This window comes from Photinus pyralis, unplaced genomic scaffold, assembly GCF_008802855.1.
Source record: "Photinus pyralis isolate 1611_PpyrPB1 unplaced genomic scaffold, Ppyr1.3 Ppyr1.4_LG5, whole genome shotgun sequence".
Classification (NCBI taxonomy): Eukaryota; Metazoa; Arthropoda; class Insecta; order Coleoptera; family Lampyridae; genus Photinus; species Photinus pyralis.
In genome coordinates this window covers 45587638-45600186 of record NW_022170596.1, presented here as the reverse complement: position 1 = coordinate 45600186, position 12549 = coordinate 45587638, and the positions used below count along the sequence as shown (strand labels likewise).

Here is a 12549-nt window from a genome sequence, read left to right as displayed (position 1 = left end):
ACCAGCGTGCCGGACTGCGAGCCATTTATTGTCGGATTTGTCGGACTGATACGTGCTCCGTCAATAAACACACACACTTTTCTGCAGATTCAGTCCGATGTAGTAATATTGTAATATTCGAGTTGTAGCAAACAATAATTCTTAAAATGAATAAAGAATTTATAACCGAATTCATTGAAGTGTATAGGCAGCATCCAGCGTTATGGAAAATAAAATCGTCGGAATACATAAACAAAAATTTTTTTTAGATAAGGTTTTAATTGGCGTAAAAGATGATCAAAAGTATTGGCATCCATTCTCAGATAATTTTTATAGTCGTGGGGTTCATTATTGCGTAATTCTTTCAAAAGCTTTAGGTCGCTGTATTTATCTCTTTTGCCATACTGAACGCTCTCTCTTTTGTTCTTTTTATTATTACTATTATTTATACACATTTCGGAGTAAATTAGCGCACTTGCAATAGCAAACTTCTTTTTCTTTTTTTCAACGCTGCACATGTTAACACGCTTACTAGAGATTATGAAGTGCCTTTGTCTTTGGCATGGCTCCTGGCCTTTTAAAATTTTCATGGAGCCACGAGCCATGTGGATTCGACGGATAAATCGTCATATTTGTCCCATATACACAGAGATTTGCATGTGACGAGCATTCCGGCGGAAAGTTCGAACGATTTGCCTCTGTGTGTGTTGTCTCGGTCGTAAAACGGTTCGCCACGAGTAAATCCGCGGATTTACTCGTGGCGAGCTTATCCGCGCGTAAAAGTGTGTGTCTATTCCCAGCTATTAGCGTACAAGTGCGGGGTTTGAGATTCGCGACGTTCCGTAAGATCACACATCAAAGTGCTAGTGTGCGCGCCAATATCGGAATCTTGCGATAGTGGCATCCTGGAAACCGCAGTTTGTTCGAGGGAAGTGTTACCACCGAGGCGCAGCGTCAGGCACGAGATTATCATCTTCATCACCATCAAAGAGGTAGGCCTAGAAATCCTACGACAGATTTGTGAACGGGTTCGTGCGCACCACCTTCTCTGACTAAGTGACTCGATTAGTAACTTCGCGTCTGTAGATTGTTTTTTTCTACTGCCGTTATTGTCCGTTTTTTGTAGGGTTCAGGGTGTCCTCATTTGTATATTATATTGTAGTGTTAGGTATATCGAGTAATATAATGTAAATCGAATTAGAGTTGTTCTTAAGTATTACCATTGAATTGTGGTTTTTATTCAATGGGATTACCCATTAGCCCACTGGTCCTGAGAAAGGGAGATATCCGCTCGTGCAGAGCTAGTAATCCGGTGCATTACGGTAGGTACTTTACCGCCCAAATAACTAATTTCGATTAAAAAGCGACACGCCAATTCAGGGTGTTGCACTTTGGAAATACGACACCATTCGCGAACTTTTATGAAATTCCTTTCTCGTGCAAAAAAATTCACGACGGCTTACAGCTTACCTATCAAAATTTATTTTTAAATTATACAGGTCTATATTCACGACGTATATTTTTTACTATGGGACATCATCTGTAATTTGTTTTCTAATTAATAGTCCGTTTTATATGCCGTGGTTGTTTTTATGTTAAAAAGCTTTTAATGCCCGAAAACTGAAATTTCCGCACAATGTTCCGTTGTTATATTTTATCTGGAACGCGATCTGCAACACTATGCATATTTTATATCACAACTTTTACATGGACAATCTTAAATTATACTCCTCCACAAGCATAAAACTTAATCACTTTCTAAACATCACTTGAATTTTGTTGACTAAATCAAGTTGGTAGTTTGACGTTTGTCATTTTGACATTCATCGCAAGGCGAATTCCTGTTTTCAAAAATGGACAGAGAGAATGATAATGGAGAGAAAAATGTTATTGCTGCTCCTTCTGAAATAACGCAAGCGGCAACAGAATTCTCGTAGAAAAAGTATAGTAGGTACCTATGTATAACGCGTTTTATAAACTTCTCTAGACACTCGTTATTAAACACTCGCTAAGCTCGTGTTTAACATAAACTCGTGTCTAAAGTGTCGTTTATAAAACATACATAATACTCGTATACGATTAGAACACACCGAAAAACACCTGTACACTATTAACAAAGAACCATATGCATTTTTTCTGAAAAGTTCCTAAAGATATAAGTCTCTGGGCCAAATGAAGCCGTTTGTATTAGATAGATTTTGTCTTTTTATGAACTTGGCCACGATGATTTAGATTTAGTTCGGTTCGAATTCCTAGTAAAACATATAAATAGAAATCATGTAAGAGATGTGTGAATGGGATCTATTTTATGTCATCGCTATGTAAAATGGCAAATGGTCACTAAACCACCCACATAAACACCTGTCCAGCTAGCTCAATTAAACTCAGGTACTAACAAAACCAAATAAAGCTGATAAATAGTCACTCAGGGCCAGATGACAAATACCATGCACACTTCTTCCTGTCACTTGTTGACCTGAGATGCTGACTTTCAGATCTGTTCACAACCTGAAAACAAAACCATCAGATGCAAAAGTAAAACAAAAACACCAATAACTTTTTACTTTTGCAAGTTCAACAGCCACAAGTAGTACCAGTGCTTCCAAAACCATTACATCCAGTGTACCAATCAGATTCTGAAAAACATCATACCACACTGACGGACTGTGTACCGGAAGTGGTTGTTTCATACATAGAAAAGCAAAACTCAGCGTTTCCTGGCAAACCATATTAACCGTTAAAATTGCAGCTGCCAGCTGAAATATTATATCGCAGCTCCCGTCAATCCGTTGCTCGATCGATGCCATCTTGAAGTACCTGACATCCTACAGTTCAAGAGGCGATACCATAGTGCCACAGAACACAATAAAACCCATCCAGAGTTACCAACATAATTTTGATGATATTTTATTATATTATATTATTATTGTGAAAATAAATTAAATTTGTGCATTTATAATTTTATTTAGAATCTTGGAGTAGCGACTGCAGCTACCCGTTTGCCTACCGAAAACTCCCTACAGTTTTATTTACCTTAATAAAGTTTCATAATGTTTAATATACGGTGAACTGCGATACTTTTTAAACAGAAGTAGATGGTGTTTGACATTTCAGTGTGTTACTTTTCGTCCCTCGTCCCTCTCTCTTAAATTGAAGACAAAAAACATTGACTTAGTCCACGGAGTAGGTACAAAAAAGTGTATGTTTAACCTTTTACCCTTAGTCGAGGGCCAAATAGGTCACACCCCAAACGAATTATATCATGATATAGATGAATATTTGATCAATGTTGTACTTACGGATGCACCTCAAATCCCATGTCACCACATTAAAATATTGTTGTATAGGTAAACAACGCCAGGCGGATGTTCTATTTGGCTTCGACACCTACAGTAATGATGGGTCATCCTGTATGTCTAAGTTCAATTTTTCTGTTAACATTATATGTGCGGTTATGGGTTGGAATGGAACGCAATGCCGATCATTTGATTTCGATGTCGATATTGTTTTGTATCAAAATAAGTAGTTGTTAATATTATTTAAATAACTGCCTTGTTTATTTTGTTTATTTGATTGTAGAGAAATTGCGTGTTGTAAGATTAGATTTACAGATTTGGAAATTATTTGTGTAGTACCTATTTGTTTTTGGGCACTTATGGTTCGAGCTTTTATTCGCGAAAATGAAAGTTTTCGAGTTTAGTATAACACGCTCGGAGCTTTTTACAAATAAATTTGCAAAAATGCGCTAAAAAAACTGATCTAGGATACCAGCGGGGTAGCCATCACCAGTCACTAGTCCAGGTTAATATGTGGTCGTAATCAATATGGAAAGTTTCGCGTAAAAATTAATCGATCAAGGGAATTTACCTTAAGTGAAGTTCGATTGTAATTATACGAGGGTCCAGTCCGAAGATATCATGTAATTTTACTATGTAGTACGCCCCTGGATACTCGCCGCGCACCAAGTTTAAAGATGAAAACCTCTCCCTTCCCGATCGCCTCTATCCGACAACGTACCCTCTTTTCATTAAGTTGAAAGTACCTTTCTCGCAACTATCGCACCCTGGGGTAGGGTGGGTGGGAGTGATATCTTCGGACTGGATCCTCGTATAATTACGATCGAACATCACTTAATGTGGTGTTTGATCGATTAATTATAGTTCGGGTTTAGTCCGAAGATATTTAATATGCTCTAAATTTCAATAGGTATACGTAAGAGTTAACTAACTGACATACCTACTTAGGTCAGTAAAATTAAGTATGACTTAGGTCTAACATTGTTTTTTCAAATAATCCGAATTTAGCGGACGGTTGTAAAACCGCGCAAAAGTTGATTTCTGAGACCATCCAACTGTTTTATATATTAAATCTGGTGAGATCCCTGCGCGTCGGACGTCCGACGTTGAGGCGTGTCTCGTGGAATGTGATTTGTATATATTTATGTCCACTCCACTATCCTCAAGCATCTGTTTTAACCATCTGCTTAGGGTATCTTTGGTCACGGTATAGAATGTGGTTTCTTAAGCGACAGGAATAGAAAATCGCTATCCGATCTTCTGTATAAACCATGGGTTCTGGTGATGTACTCCTTAAGTGTACTAGTCCAAATTAAAGACAATGTTTGTATTTCCCCTTTAGTCAGGGCTAACAAAGTAGGGTAAACTCGGGTTAGTCCGTGATACGAGTAACTCCGTGATAGTTTGTATTTATGCTTCCACGGAGTTACCGATAGAGTATAGTGGGTTGCCTATTAGCATGAAATGTAGTCCAACAAACGACGATTCTTTTGTTATATTATACGTCTGTTTCGAGCGCTGGAGACCACTTTTATGTGAAATTTAGTTTAGTTAAGTGCATTTTTCCTTGATTTTTGAGGGCTGCGTAACCGAGGTATGTTATTAAATTTATAACTAAGAAAGTACTTATTATAGGAAGTTGTAAATTGGCAGTGTTACAGCTTAGATAGCCGGCTATCAAGATATAACCTCAAAACTTTCATTATCGAAAGGCACTTTTTGATACGAGCTTATGAAGCGGTTTGATTTTCTTACGTTTTTGATTCCTAATTTTTTTAACAGCATCATTGTATGTAGCAAATATGCTTAGTAATTATCGTAATTTTGCATGTTTCAAGTGACCATGTGTTATTCAATGCAGATGTTAGATGTAGGGCCGTATTAAGGGGCCCGAGTTCTCGGGGGGGGGGGGGAACTTTAAGGCCCCACTGCTTTTAATGATTTTTTTGAACTTAGTTATTTTTTGTTTTGTTCAGATGTCAAAGCCTAAAAACAAGAAAAAGAAAAAATTGAACGAAGAGACGTTTCAAAAAGAAATGGTGCCCAGTGGATTGAGTGTACCTTTTGTTTAATATGGTACCACTGTCAGTGCCAATACGTAGAGGAATCAGTTGCTTTTATGTGTGATGCATGTGCAGCAGGAAGTGCCTCTGATTAGCTTCCCTATTACGTAAAGAAGCTTAAAAGTGATATCACGGAGTTACCAACACTGTATCACGGAGTAACCTGATATATCACGGAATTACCAATAGTAATTATTAACAAGCATTTTTATTGTTAATAATGGATAATGAGAATTATATGCTTTTTTTGTCAGTTGTATATGTACGCGAATATTGTTTTGTGTGAAATAAACGTTTAGTTTAATTTTACCTTTAAAAGACCAAGTCAAATTATAAACAAAACAAAATTTATCACGGAGTTACCCGAGCCTACCCTAACTTACTTCTGAGAAAGGGTTTTTAAGTTCTGCGGATTCGTAAACTTCTCGATGTAGTTCAGCACGGGGGATGGATTCCAGGTCGTCTTATATTGGCCTTTGTGGTCGATTCTAAACAGTCCTTTTTTAAACCACTTAATTAGCGGGTTAGAGCAAAAGTCTGTAACGCATAGAAAGGAATGAGCGAGATATGCGAATTACAATATCCGTAATTAAATTGGTAGTACCTACTGCTAATTCCTGGAGAAAGGATAAAACTTTCTTTGGTTTCCGGTTCAGAAAGTGCTATAATCTCCTGTAGGCAAAAATTCCATCACAATCGGACGAGATGTTATACTACCGTCGTAGAGTAGACCGTTACTGAAGAATTAAAGGTGTTTATAGCAGACTCGGGACAGGGCCGTAACTAGATATGACCGCGCCTTGGCGGCACTTCAAGTTTGCCCCCCCCCCCCCCACACACACACATGCGCGAGGGGTATTAAATACCCTTCAACAAAAACGCAAGGACCAGGAGGTCCTTTTCCGAAAATTTTCTTAAGTTCAAGGTTTGAAGCTTTTGATCCGAGAATTTCGCTTCTTTAAAACATGGAGAACAGATTACAAAATACAGTGTGTCCAAGATAAGAATGAACATCATGGACACATCGGAAACCATAAGAAGTACACAGTTGTTTAAATTAGAAAGAGTTGCGCATTTTAGGGCTTAATAAAACGATGTTATAAAAATGCGGAAATTCCGATCAGTTCCGAAGATATTTAAAAAAACCGAAAGTAACTTTTTAAGCTCACCATTTTCGCTGCGACGTTTCGTCTTTGAGAAACAATCAACAACTTCATATTTTTATATGGACCGGAAAAAAGTACATTAATGTATTGAGTAGCATTTTTTATTACGAATACAATTATGTATGGTACAATATGTCATTTAGAAGAACAAATTATTTTGACATTTTGTCAACGCCTACTAAACCAAAAATGTTAAAAATTTAGTAACAGGCCATTTTTCTGAGCTAAATAATAAATAATTTTTAACATTTTACTATAGTAGGCGTTGACAAAAGATCAAAATAATTCATTGATGGTTCCTTTAAATGATATAGGTGATAAAGAATCTTATTGTGCCATACATCGTTGTTGATGGTTTCTCAAAGACGCCAATTGTACAGCTTAAAAAGTTCCTATGAGGAAGTGTTATTTGTTTTTTGATATCTTTTCAAACAGGGCCGGCAAAAAATAAAACCGAATATGATTAATTTGGTTTTTTTTCGGAACTGATCGGAATTTACAAATTTTTAAAATATCATTTTACTTGCTTGCTTTTCCTTCTTATATTGGACGCACTGTATATATTACATTACCATAAGGAGGCAAAAGGGGGGAAGGACAGAGATGAAGGTAATATCACTTTGTAACGACCCAGCTATTCACAGTCACAGTACGTACAGTATTAACAATCTGGAATAACATTTGTTTAAATAACCTGAATTTTTTTCCTAATACACTAATGTAAAAAGAAATTTGTTCATGGCCAATTATTGCGTCTCCCCGGTAGCTGCGCCCTCGGCGGGCGCCCATCTCGCCACCGCCTAGATACGGCCCTGTCCGGGACGTCCTTGTTTAGAAACGCTTCCCTGATAATTTCGCTCCTACCAAGGTAAGCGATCTTGCCAATGGATCAGAGATTTGTTACTACAACATAACAAGTCTCTGCAATGGATGGGTGTTGGAAAAAGGAGACGAAACTAAATCAGGCGAAGGCGTCAAAAGTTCCACTTTTCCTATAATTAACTTATCTAGTAAAGGGTACCAAAGTTGTGAAGGCCACCAAGGTACCAACTATAATGCCATTCTTGATGCATATAGATACAACGTAGTATTTTTTAATAATCGCAAATTGGGCGACTTTGAAAACGCTTACGGGAACTAAATCTAATTCCTCTCATTCTCATTAATCTCATTAAGACGTAGTATTAACATGCGCGCATATCTTGTTTTATTGTTATCTGTTATACTACCTTCAGCTATTTGTGAATATGGGATTTTTTAATATGAAATAAATTCATTTTTATTTTGTCGTTTTATTGTGAAATTTATTTGGAAAACCTTGCGATTTTGGGCGATTTTGAGGAAATCTCAACTTTTACGATTTTGGGCGATATCCAGAGACCATATTGGCGATACGTGTGAACTAACCGGCGAGATTTTTTCGGGAAGCTCTTTCATATACTTACTCAAAAGTGGAGTCACAATGCATCTTCTCGTTTTTGAGACGTTATACAATAAGCCTGCAAATAAACTACCCGCATCTACCAATGGGGTCAATATATTTTCCCGAATGTGCTTAGGAAGGTTATCTTCTTCTTCAAGAGGAAGATTCATAGCTTGGCCCACTGCACTGAGACCTGCACTAATCTGGGATTGATATATATATATTGTGTGTTAGGTCTCTTGCATTGTGAGCCGCAGACATAATTGCTTTGATCTCCGGGTTCATTTTCGGTGGAGCCAAAACGGTACAGTTTACCCGCGGCACGTGTTTTTCTCAGAGGGAAGCTAGCTCGTCTTTTGTTAAGCCATTAGAAATATAATACGACCATCTTGGGGTCAGCGCAGGATGTAAATTAAAACCGGTTATGGTCGGCTGTCCCGGATTGTCACATAATAACTGCAAGGTTTCCTCCGAAATATCAAGTTCGTCTTGTAAAATCAGCACGTCATCGTCATTGTTTCACCTTGGGTCAAGAAGGGAGCCTGCGTCCTGTCGTGTCGCTTGGAAATCCCTCTCCCGCGGCGAAAGATCCCCAACAGCGTTTCTATTAATAGAGACGGCATCGTTTTACCTTGCGCTGATAAATCCGGTCGTCCACTTCGACTACATGAATGCCGATCCGCAACACGACCTCAGCGACCTCGGCCCCCCAACAATTCTGGAGACACGGAACGGTGCGAATTCGAATCTCTCAGACTACGACCTTCGCGACCTCTAGGGCTCTCCCTTCGAACCGAAGGGAAAAAAGCCTTTGTTCTCGTGCTCCCGTTCTAAGCAATTGAGTTTTCCGCCAACTCATCTCGGCTTCCAGAACGGCTGCGCTTGTGATTCTTTGATTTGCCCATGCTAATCCTAAAAAGGAAAATACGTTCCGAAGGTTTTTGTATTGGTCTTACCTGGATGAAATAATAACGTAATGAAACTCGTAACCAAACCTAACAATAGCCGGTGCGCAACATAAGCACCAAAAAGCGAATGAAAAGCGGGTACGTTGTCGGTGAGAGGCGTTAAGCTTGGTGTGCGGCGGCTTACTACACAGTATACAGGGTGGTGACTTGCGTCACGCATCATAGGGATTTCAATGTAAAATTCATAACATGCGATTATTGGCTCCCCAAATTATTTTAAAGCAAAAATGTATTAAGATTTTTTGTAGAAAAAAATTTTTTACGTCAATCAACCGTGTTAGTTTTCAATTTTTTGCATAAAAAAGACGGAAAATTGGAAAATAAAACCCACATCTTTTTCAATAGTCTGTGATGCCATGGAATTTTATAATACAAAAATTACGCCAATATCCGTCATGCCATGGAATGTCTGCTATAAAACAAATCAAATTTTATCAAAAAGTATTATATTTAGAACAGCGAATTCGACATAAAGAAAGACCAAATTACTAAACGCGGTTTCCTGATATAACAATTTACAATAAATGTTCGAGTAAGTCACCATTAACTGCAATACAGTAACCCAGTCGATCATAAAATCCATTTCGAACTGCTGCTAATTGATAACTGGATAAGTATCTTTTTGTTTTAGAAAATTCCATGGCATCGCAGTCGCAGATTATTGAAAAAGATGCGGTGTTTTTTCCAATTTTCCGTCTTTACATGAAAAAAATTGAAAACTAATACGGTTGATTGGTGTAAAAAAAATTTTTCTACAAAAAATCTTAATACATTTTTGAGGTTAGAAGTTCGTCTTTCATGGCGAACGGACGTGTTTTGAGCCAGCTCCGGCTGATTTTAGTGGTTTTGTGACTGTATATAGGTTTAAAAATGTTTGTCCTGTGTGGCCGGGAGCGCACAAAAATTTGTAATTGTTTAGTATTATTTGATCGAAATCGGTTCAGTGGTTGAGATTTTACGAATTTTTAAAGTATTAAGTTTAATCTCAAGATGCATAACGCGCGGGACTAATTAAATCGTGAGAAGACAGGGCAGGAACCTCCAATCAACAGAACAAAAAGGGCGTAAAGTTAAGATAAGTACTTGCTTGCTTACTTACTCACTTACTTACTTAGAATTAAGGCTAAATTTAATTTAAAATTGAACAAAGGAGAAAAGATAGAATAGAGCGGCCCAAGTCACTGGGAGCTGCATTGAATATACCTACTTCGAAGCGGGGCGGAACAAATTGACCCTTGGGAAAGGAAATATAAACTTGTCAACCGGAGACATATAAAGAAACTATACACATAAATTACCTACAATATTTAAACTCTCAAATTTCGGTTTAATAGGCATGATTGACAAAAAAGGAAACCTTTCTTACCAAATTTAAGCGGCTTTTTTTCCTGTTTTTTTACACCTTTTTATTCTCGTTAGTACCTTTAGTTTAGAGTCTCACAGAATAGAATATACGGGGTGGCCAAAGATAGACTGAAGGGACGCGTCTCAGTGACATAACAAGTAACTTAACTAAATTATCTCTCCTAGATATCTCTTTTAGCGATTAACAAACAGCACCCACCACCCAAATCAGAATTAAGACCTTAATGACAAGTATCAGCGATCAAATAGAAGTGCGATCAAAAGAACACATCCTAGAATGCATCAGTATAAATAAGGACGGGGACTGCCTGTTTGGAACGATTGCGCACCAACGGAGGGGATTGCCAGGGACATCAGAGCCTCTCAGGAAATTCAGCAAAGGATTAAAAAAGAAATCAACGCATACATCAGGGAAAACCTGGAAGATTTCTACCCACAATTGGTAGGAGACGTAGACGGATAGGTGGAGAGAACCAGCAGAGTTACGGAAATCGTAGTCAAGAAGCACCGAGGCATTGAGGTGGAGAAATTTGAAGGAAAAGCAAGAGTATATCCATGGCCCAAATCAAGATGAAAATAGGAAGACTAACAATCACAGGATGCCACATCCCCTCGGGCCAAAGAGGACAGGCGGAACTCAGAAATCGTAGTGAAACAACAGAAAAAAGTGCGGAAAGAACTTAGGTATCATACTAGGCGGCCTCAGTACGCAACTAGGCAGACTGGACGAAAGTGAAGAGGAGGAAAGGAACACAGCAGACATATGGGCAAAAACAGTAGGATCGGACCACAAAACGGTAAAGGGGAAAGTCAAGAGGGAGGGGGGAGAACAAAGGACAAGGAGCACAGCGGGGAAACCGAAGGGTGGGATGTGAAACTTCTGTCAGGGGAGAACAAAAGAAAGGAGTACCGAAAGGAGCAGTAAGAGATTAGAAGCAAAAAGGGGGAAGGGATACCATATCGGAAAAGATCGGCGAAACGCTCAAAGAAACAACAAAGAATACACTAGGGAAACAGAAACGCCCATGTGACCGAACAGAAAGCGGGCCAAAACCCACACTAACCTGAAACAAAGAAGGAGCTAAGGGAAGCCAAGGAAGAAGAAAACGGAGCCTATGAGCAACACGAAATCAAGGAATTCGCCGTGTTCGCGGAGAACATCGCCAAACTCAGACCAATGAAGAGGAATATGCAAATGTAATGGTATAGGCACATCAAAAAATACAAAAGGAGGAAACAAGGGGGAAACAGAAAATAATATACCAATGACAGCGTGGGCGATGCTGGGACTACCCAAATTCCTAATCAACAGAATCATAAACGCGTGGCAAAGGGAGTATACTAGTATACAATGGTTTTGGAAGAAACCCGAACACCAAAGAAAACCAGGGGGATCAAACAAGGATGTCCGCTTCCCCAAGGCTCTTCGCGATAGCACTTGACCACGCTATAGAACAAACAAGGATGGTGGTGACGAACCTTAGCACAGGCGGCCAATTACTACTACCGACATTACTGGCGTACGCGGACGATCTATTTGTAATCCCGGATAATTTATAAGACACTGAGGACTTCGTCCAGGCCAGCGTGGTACCAGGTACACCTGGAAATGGTGGACCTACAAATACACAACGAAAAGAGCTACATGATGATAAGAGTGCCAAGAAACAACACCCCCAGTACAAAGAAGGAGAGAAGACCATAATAGCCGAGAAGGAGATAACCATGAAGCACAAGATCAAATATCTGGGAACGTACATAAGCAGCACCTTCAGCAGGCACAACGCAGTGCAAGACAGAATAACCAACGCATTCAGAAGCACACACGGAATCTGGAACTTCTTACGAGAGAAGAAAATACCGGGCAGCTGGAAAATGATGATTTACAACACGAACATAGCACCGACAATGTTATACGGAATTAACACTTCAGCGCTAACAAGGAGCAACAGACGAACATTGAGGAGGGCGGAGTGGAAGGCACTCAGGATACTGAAGAAAACAGCAACCTCACAAGAAAGCAGAGAAGAGAACTACTAGAAGGAAAGACGATTACCAGGAGACTGAAGATGATTCAGATGAGATACTGGACATACCAACAAGAGGAACAAAGACCATATCATACGGGCTGCCAAGATTCTGTGTGCCTCGGAATGGAAGGTACGCCGACCCTGCCACACATGGAGCACCACCATAAACCAAACGGTAGAGGTCTCGGGGATTACCATGGGAAGATGGGAAGAAAAGAGCAAAGACACACATCAAGGAAGAAAGAAAGCAGAAGAATAC

The 12549-nt window shown here is 39.1% G+C and overlaps 1 protein-coding gene across 2 annotated transcripts in view; it reads left to right on the top strand.

Moving 5' to 3' along the window:
* The first annotated feature begins 783 nt into the window (after positions 1-783).
* LOC116171451 (trissin receptor-like) overlaps positions 784-12549 on the top strand; it is a 71847-nt gene continuing 60081 nt past the window's right edge. Inside the window, exon 1 of one of the 2 annotated variants that reach the window (XM_031488310.1) lies at positions 784-971. The gene's annotated coding sequence lies outside the window, so the exon portion shown is untranslated. Of the gene's footprint in view, positions 972-4765; positions 4870-12549 lie in introns of those variants that run through there. The other variant, XM_031488311.1, reaches the window with a different exon arrangement.